The following is a 9,119-nucleotide window of genomic DNA, read 5'->3' as shown; positions in this document are numbered from 1 at the left end:
CCATGACCCACGGATCAGAGATTAAGACATGATTTTGGTATCAAAGAATTTGCATCATGGAAATGTGAAGACGGGAACCGAGATCTATTAGCCACAGGTCGGATGACCATGTGAAAATAACTGTGAAAGAGGGGCCAAAATTAACTCACCAGTGTTTATTAGAGTTTCTCTGGCAACGTTGGACGAGGAGACAAGAGGGAGTAAAGGCAGAAACTAGAAAAATATTCAGTCACAGCAAGACATAGATTTGAACATAGGATATACATTGTAAACTCCTGCCGCCGACATTATGGTGCAAAAACACAATTTCTTTGTAAATCATTCTTCTTCGATTAGTAGTTAATAGTCCTGGAGTATTTAACTACCCCGGGGTTTTCTCCACTTATAATCCTATGCTTAATTATAGACTGGATTTGTTTATTTTGCTGTTACGTTTTTACTATTCATGCATGGGTTTTGTTACTGTTTTAGAAGAGTTTTTGGCTCAGATATTGCTGGATGCAGTGGCTTGTAATGGCACAGCCACAGATAAATGTCACAGTATTTCCCCAAGAGAGCACACCATTTTGCCCATAATTATTCTATTATAAATGGAAATACCATTCAGATTGGGGCACTGTCTTCATTTTTAAAATATATTTAAACCATTTTGAGACAATTTTCTTCACCTTGGTTAAAACAGATAATTTTGGCATCGAAGAATTTATACCTTTGAAGTTCAAAGCTCGGATCAGAGATCCATAACCCACATGTCAGAGAGCCATGTGAAAATAACTGGAAAGAACTTAGAAGTAAGAAACCTTAACTCTGCCGTATTAATCGGAGTTTCTCAGATGACAATGGGTGCAGAGAGGAGGAAACCGCGACAAGGAGATAGAGAAAAGGCGGAAGCCAGAAAGATGCAGCACTGAACAGAGGATGTAGAAGATGCGGCACTAAACAAAGGATGTACATTGTATACCCTTGCCACATAGAGAAAAGGCAGGAGCCAGAAGGATGCTTCAGTCACAGCAAGATACAGCACTGAACAGAGGATGTACATTGTAAACCCTTGCCACCAAAATTAAGGTGCAAGAAGACTGTCTATTTCTCTGGAACTAAACTCTGAAATCATTCTTCTCTCCATTATTATTGTCCCAGAGTTTGTAATCATGTAAGGATTTTCTCCACTTATAATCTTATACTTATTTTATACTGTGGTTGATTTGCTTTCCTATTACGTTATCACTGTTCATGGAGAGTTTCTGTTATTTTTTTAACAAAGTTTTTCGCTCAGATAATGTTGGTTGTAACAGCTTTAATGGTACATCACAGCATTCCTTTTAAGAAAATACACCGTTTGCCTACAGTGATTCTATAATACATATGGAAATAGCATTCAGTTTGGGCAATGTCCTGATTTCTAAAATCTGTTAAAACCATTAGATATTTGTTACCCTTACTAACTAAAAATTGTTATTACTGTACAGGGAGAAAAAATTGAAGCCCTTGCCAGTATGGTTAAGAATCAAGGTCTCATTTACACTGGCAGAAGTAAAGGCGTCGAAGCGTTGGTGACCTGAAAATAGAAATTTCCAAAGCTGTGGGACTGATGTTATGGAACTTGTCAACCACATTTATAAGAACAAGTTCAATTGAAAGATCAACTGAAACATATGTAATGAATTGCAGCAGATACTGGAACTATTGTTGTATCATCATAGCATTAGTGACTTTGGTGTATTTTCAAAATCTAATATGAAAATAAATCATGTTTCTTGAGTAAGAATGTTTTCCAGAACTTTAGTAGATGATAACGCTATTCTTGGGGGATTTTAGACCTTGAAATGATGATGAATCCGAGGATGTTGTGGTGTGTCAAACGATGTGGGATTCCGAACCAGAGTAAGAAGCTTGTCTGTATATACATCAATTTCTAATTTAATTTATCATTAAAAGAAATAAAACATGTAAACCGAAAACCTTTAGCGATTGAAATAAAACAGTAACCATTGATTACATATACAGAATTTTGGAATACCCAAGGTAACCCTTTTTCCCCTTTTTTGTTCTTTTTCTTTTATACATAAATCAAGCATGATGGTCCCATAGCAAAAAATTCATGGTATCCTTTTCTACCTCCGACGCATTCTTGGAGGGGAAGTATCATCTTTATACAGTAATCTACATCAAAATGTATAAAGATACAACCAAACGCTGTACAATTAACTGGCGAGTCCTGGCCACAGAGCAGACTAATGAACTCTAATGGCATTAACTTACAACTACCATTCAGGTCCATGCTGGATCTGCGAGTGCCTTGCGCCCCCTCTGAGAGCAGAAGCTCTATACAAAAGAAAATAAAAAATTGATAGTATAATTCAAGAAAAAAAGGTTGATCTCTGTACAGATATAACCCTGCCCCAGAAAAGCTGGTCCCTGTACATTTACAACAACCTCCCAAAATAGCAGACCTCTTATTACAAAACCTTTGAAATGTTGGCTGCAATTCACAGGCTCACCTTTCCACTATTTAGTCCAGCCCAGATATAGTGCGATACATTTTTTCAGGGCAGCAGATATTGCGGGAAGAACGAATGATTTTGGCCAACATTTGCCCCCTCCTTTTAAGGACCTTGGGTGATGCCAGAACTGATGCCGCTACAGCAGCAAATATCAGTCCTTTTATGGCGCCCCGTTTTGGCAGAAGCCTCACCATTTTTTCTTGGGGTCTGCTAATGCCGCTGACAGGCCCTGCCTTGAGCACACAAAAATATCCAACTTGCTTATACTCCATTACCCCGATTCATAGTCTTCAATGGAATTCTAATGAAGCACCAGAAGCACCAAAAGAGAATTAGTTCATGATACAAATGAGTGCGGAAGCCTTCTTATAAGCTGCAATTTTTTCTTTTCTTTTTGGTGGGATTTTTGAAGAAACTAAAACTGGAAAGGGAGTACCCAAAGCAATTTGCTACATTTTCGACTATCTGTAAAGGGGTTAGGAGCGTGTCAAATATCTGAAAGGCCACCTTGAAAGAGCCTGAATTAACCGCTAAATTGTTCTACCGTGATCAATTCAGAGCCTGAAATACAGAAATTTAAAAATGCTTTTGTAGATCCAAAAAATATGGGTAAAGGGTTAGTTAATGCCAACCTGGCGGATAACAGACAGGTCGAATTCCACCCTGAGAACTTGAAATGTTTGCGCTGGCATACAAACCAAGCAGGATTGGATGCACAAACTGGTAATTACTCCACTGGACTCTGCTTGCAAAGGCGACCACTCAGATCTGGCAGCTTGTCAGGCATGCAAGGATAGCGAAGACCTTGTTGAGAGAGAGATGGTAAAAATGTACACAAACTTGACAAACGTGGTAACCTCTAAGATATGCTACTATTTCACTTGTCTGCATGCCGCTGGAGTGGCTGATGAATTCGGCCCCAAAACCCAAAGCATTGCTCAGTGTGTCCTCAGGCTGCCTTTCATCCAGACCACGTCGCGTGGCCGAGTTATGGCCTACTGTGTCATGGGTGTTGCTGCAGCCCTCCTGATCTGCACTCTTGGGCTTCTGTATTGTTTGTGGGCGAGGAAGAGGAGTCGTAAGGTTGAGCCTAGGGGATTTGCGAGGCGGAATGAGGAACATCTAAAATCGTCCGTCAAATCTTGAGTCCAGGCAGAGCCCTTGTTGGCAGTGCGAGCCAAGCATGTGTCAGCTACAAAACGAATGGCTCGCTGGTCTGTCCCGCTTCCTCATTAACTGTTCAGTTTCCAAAACTGTTCAGTTTTGGATCAGGGTTGGATCAACGATCACACTTCATTCAATCGTCTAATACCACAAATCCACGGTCAACAATAGGACATGGCGGCAGCTAGGGCAACTCATTTCAAACGGAAACGCCTTACGACATAATTATATTGATTGATAAAGCATCGGGACAATTCTTGTAGCCATCTTCTCCAAATGTTTTTGGTTCTCCTTTTCCCTGTCCTTAGTACTTTCATAGTTTTGTTGCTCTCTGTTTTACCTTTTTATATTTGCATTTAACTCATAGCTTTAAGACCAGTAGTTTCTTTAAATGTTCTTTTGATCTCATTTATCTTTTCCTTGGCTACTTTTACAGTTTTATTAGTCCCTGCCGGGGACTATAAGTGATCGATAGATCGCTGACTTAGGGTTGACCGCGGCGAGATCGGGAAATATTTGGGCATTTTCCTAAGTGAGAATAAGGTTTACGGGGCGGCAACGGTTAGGGGTCTTATTACGCGCTTCGCATGGTTCGAGGCGACTGGCACGTGGTGCGCGTGAGGGGCACGTGGTTGCATGCGGTCTGGTGGTGTGATCGGCGGCCAGGTGTCTGTCCTCGAGATGGTGGAAGGAATGGGGTGTGTTTTAGTGTGTTCGCGACATTTGAGTTGGTATTGTTCGGTGCGATGTTTGTTCTGCGGTAGAGGTCCTGCGTGCCCGGGTATTGTTGCTTGCAGTCTGTGCGATTTTTCGTCTATCGTGGAGTTGCTGCCTGCTGGGTGTGCCTTTGGTGAGTTCGGCGATGGCATTCTGGTTTGCCTTCTGGTTAGATACTGAGGGTTTCTCTTACGTGCATGCAAGAGTCCATGGTTAGTTGAACGTTATAAGTTAATGGCATTCTGGTTGAATACGGAGGGTTTGTCTTGGCTGTCGTCGGCATGCGGTATGGTGGTCTGATCGGCGGCCAGCTGTTCGTGCTCGACATGCTGGAAAGTTCGGCTTGGGTTTTACTGTCTTCGCGGCCTTTGGGGTTTACTGTCTTCGCGGCCTTTGGGTTGGTATTGTTAGTTGCTTGTTTAGCTCTGCAGTCTGTGCGATTTGTCATCTGCGGTGGGGTTCCTGTCTGCTCGGTGTGACTTTGGTAAGTTATTCTGGTTAAATATTCAAGGTCTCTGTTACCTGCATGCAAGAGTCCATTGCTATTTGGGTTTTGCCCTGTTCGCGGCCTTTGGGTTATTATGATTACTTGGTTGTTTAGGTGCGCCGTCTGTGCGATTTTTACTTTCTATTTGTTCTATTGTGTGCGGTGAAAAAACAATGCGGTTCCTGCCTGTTGTGTTAGCTGCATGCAAGAGTCCATGGCTGTTTGGGCATTATAAGTTAATGGAATTGTGGTTGAATACTGAGGTTTTTGTTTCGGCATTATAAGTTAATGGAATTGTGGTTGAATACTGAGGTTTTGTCTTAGCTGCTAATGGCATTTGAATTATTGTTGTCCATTGCTATTTGGGTTTTGCCCTGTTCGCGGCCTTTGGGTTATTATGATTACTTGGTTGTTTAGGTGCGCCGTCTGTGCGATTTTTGCTTTCTATTTGTTCTATTGTGTGCGGTGAAAAAACAATGCGGTTCCTGCCTGTTGTGTTAGCTGCATGCAAGAGTCCATGGCTGTTTGGGCATTATAAGTTAATGGAATTGTGGTTGAATACTGAGGTTTTTGTTTCGGCATTATAAGTTAATGGAATTGTGGTTGAATACTGAGGTTTTGTCTTAGCTGCTAATGGCATTTGAATTATTGTTGTCCATTGCTATTTGGGTTTTGCCCTGTTCGCGGCCTTTGGGTTATTATGATTACTTGGTTGTTTAGGTGCGCCGTCTGTGCGATTTTTGCTTTCTATTTGTTCTATTGTGTGCGGTGAAAAAACAATGCGGTTCCTGCCTGTTGTGTTAGCTGCATGCAAGAGTCCATGGCTGTTTGGGCATTATAAGTTAATGGAATTGTGGTTGAATACTGAGGTTTTTGTTTCGGCATTATAAGTTAATGGAATTGTGGTTGAATACTGAGGTTTTGTCTTAGCTGCATGGGCTTTATGCAAATTTCGGTAAATGTCTGCGTGAAGCTATGATTGTTAGTTGTATTGTTTGGAGGTTAAGTTCGGCTACTGCATTATAAGTTAATGGCATTTGAATTATTGTTGTGAATACTCAGTGTTTGTCTTCTGGTTGAATAGTGGGGTTTTGTCTTACGTGGATGCAAGTGTCCATGGTTATTTGAGCATTTTAAGTTAATGGCATTCTGGTTCGAGGCGAATGGCACGTGGCGCGCGTGAGGGGCACGTGGTTGCATGCGGTCTGATGGTGTGATCGGCGGCCACGTGTTCGTCCTCGAGATGCTGGAAGCTATGGGGTGTGTTTTAGTGTGTTCGCGGCATTTGGGTTGGTATTGTTCTGTGCGATGTTTCGTCTGCGGTGGAGGTGCTGCCTGCCCGGGTATTGTTGGTTGCAGTGGCTTTGGTGAGTTCGGCAATGGCATTCTGGTTGAATACTGAGGGTTTGCGTTCTGGTTAGATACTGGGGGTTTCTCTTACATGCATGCAAGAGTCCATGGTTAGTTGAACATTATAAGTTAATGGCATTCTGATTGAATACTGAGGGTTTGTCTTCGCTGTCGTCGGCATGCGGTATGGTGGTCTGATCCGTGGCCAGCTGTTCCTGCTCGACATGGTGGAAAGGTCGGCTTGGGTTTTAATGTCTTCGCGGCCTTTGAGTTGGTATTGTTACTTGCTTGTTTAGCTCTCCAGTCTGTGCGATTTTTCGTCTGCGGTGAAGTTCCTGGCTGCTCGGGTATTGTTAGTTGCTTGTTTAGCTCTGCAGTCTGTGCGATTTGTCATCTGCGGTGGGGTTCCTGTCTGCTCGGTGTGACTTTGGTAAGTTATTCTGGTTAAATATTCAGGGTTTCTGTTACCTGCATGCAAGAGTCCATTGCTATTTGGGTTTTACCCTGTTCGCGGCCTTTGGGTTATTATGATTACTTGGTTGTTTAGCTGCCCGGTCTGTGCGATTTTTCCTTTCTATTTGTTCTATTGTGTGCGGTGAAAACACAATGCGGTTCCTGCCTATTGTGTTAGTTGCATGCAAGAGTCCATGGCTGTTTGGGCATTATAAGTTAATGGAATTGTGGTTGAATGCTGAGGTTTTGTCTTAGCTGCATGGGTTTTATGCAAATTTGGGTAAATGTCTGCGTGAAGCTATGATTGTTAGTTGTATTGTTTAGAGGTTAAGTTCGGCTACTGCATTATAAGTTAATGGCATTTGGATTATTGTTGTGAATACTCAGGGTTTGTCTTCTGGTTGAATACTGGGGTTTTGTCTTACGTGCATGCAACTGTCCATGGTTATTTGAGCATTTTAGGTTAATGGAATTCTGGTTCAATACTAAGGTTTTGTCCATGGGTTGACGGACGCGATTTTTGCAAACATTTGGCATATTTCCTAAGTCGAACTAAGCTTTACGGGGCGGAAACGGTTGGGGGTCTTATTGCGCGCTTCGCATGGTTCGAGGCGAATGGCACGTGGCGCGCGAGGGGCACGTGGTTGCATGTGGTCTGGTGGTCTAATCGGCGGCCAGGTGTCCATCCTCGAGATGCTGGAATGTTCGCCTTGTGTTTTACTGTCTTCGCAGCATTCGGGTTGGTATTGTTACTTGCTTCTTTAGCTCTGCAGTCTGTGCGATGTTTGGTCTGCGGTAGAGTTACTGCGCTAAATGTCTGCGTGAAGCTATGATTCTTAGTTGTATTGTTTAGAGGTTAAGTTCGGCTGCTGCATTATAAGTTAATGGCATTTGCATTATTATTATGAATACTGAGGGTTTGTCTTCTGGTTGAATACTGGCGTTTTGTCTTGCGTGCATGCAACTGTCCATGGTTATTTGAGCATTATAAGTTAATGGCATTCTGGTTGAATAGTGACGGTTTGTCTTGGCTGTGGTCGGCATGCGCTGTGGTGGTCTCGTCGGCGGCCAGCTGTTGCTCGTCGACATGCTGGAAAGTTCGGCTTCGGTTTTACTATGTTCGCGGCCTTTGGGTTTTACTGTCTTCGCGGCCTTTGGATTGGTATTGTTAGTTGCTTGTTTAGCTTTGCACTCTGTTCGATTTTTCGTCTGCGGTGGAGTTCCTGCGTGCTCGGGTATTGTTCCTTGGTTATTTAGCTCTGCAGTCTGTGCGATTTTTCGTGTGCACTGGGGTTCCTGCTTGCTGTTTGTGCCTTTCGTAAGTTCGGCTTCTCTATGGCAATCTAGTTAAATACTAAGCATTTCTGTTACGTGCGGCTTTCGGTTGTTATTGTTACTTGGTTCTTTAGCTGTGCGGTCTGTGCGATTTTTGTTTTGTATTTGTTATATTGTCTGCGCTGAAAACACAGTGCGGTTCCTGCCTGCTCTGAGGATTGCTGTTACCTGCATGCAGGAGTCCATGGTTATTTCAGCATTATAAGTTAATGGCATTCTGGTTCAATACTGAGGGCTTGTCTTAGCTACATGGGTTTTATGGAAATTTCGGTAAATGTCTGCCTGGGGCTGTGATTCTTAGTTGTATTGTTTACAGGTTAAGTTCGGCTACTGCATTATAAGTTAATGGCATTTGGATTATTATTGGTGTTTGGTTGTTTAGCTCTGCGGTCTCTGCGATTTTTCCTTTGTATTTGTTGTACTCTCTGCGGTCAAAACACAATGCAGTTCCTGGCTGTTCGGTTAACTCTATCGCAAACGTTTGGTTGCGGTTGTGTTGTTCCAGGTGCAGCTTCTATCGCTCGACTGTGTGTTGTCGCTTTGGTAAGTTGAGCTAGTGCATTATAAGTTAATAGCATTCTGGTTAAATACTGAGCGTTTCTGTTACTTGGATGCAAGAGTGCATGGTTATTTCAGCATTATAAGTTAATAGGATTCTGGTTCAATAGTCAGGGTTTGTCTTAGTTACATGGGCTTTATGGAAATTTGGCTAAATGTCTGCGTGAAACTGTGATTCTTGGTTGTATTGTTTAGAGATTAAGTTCGGCTACTGCAATATAAGTTAATCGCATTCTGGTTAAATACTAAGACTTTCTGTTACCTGCATGCAACAGTCCATGGTTATTTGAGCATTATAAGTTAGTGCCATTCTGGTTGAGTACTGAGGGTTTTTTGTGCAGACTTCGTTAACCAATTACGTCATTTGCACATTTTCTCATGGTAGTGGCATAGGCTGCGTTGTGCATGCATATGCTCTAGATGAGAAGGAATTCCAACGCTCAACTTCGTTGCAGGTACGGTGTTATTCTACTAATTGCATTTTGTCAATTTTTGTATTGCTTACTTTTTGTCAATTTGTTAGTGTTTTGTTTTTTGCGTTGTGTAGGTTT

General features: G+C 42.4%; 1 pseudogene; it reads right to left on the bottom strand.

Annotated features, from left to right (window-relative positions):
- The window catches only part of LOC149230951 (beta-glucosidase 31-like), a 9,103-nt pseudogene extending 6,327 nt beyond the window's left edge, over positions 1-2,776 (bottom strand).
- Positions 2,777-9,119: the final 6,343 nt, after the last annotated feature.

The sequence above is a fragment of the Pinus tabuliformis genome, chromosome J, assembly GCF_031772625.1.
Source record: "Pinus tabuliformis cultivar Carrire ecotype Pingquan chromosome J, CPIR1, whole genome shotgun sequence".
In the NCBI taxonomy this organism is placed as follows: domain Eukaryota; kingdom Viridiplantae; phylum Streptophyta; class Pinopsida; order Pinales; family Pinaceae; genus Pinus; species Pinus tabuliformis.
The sequence above is the reverse complement of the archived record's forward strand: the minus strand, read 5'-3'. Positions and strand labels throughout refer to the sequence as shown.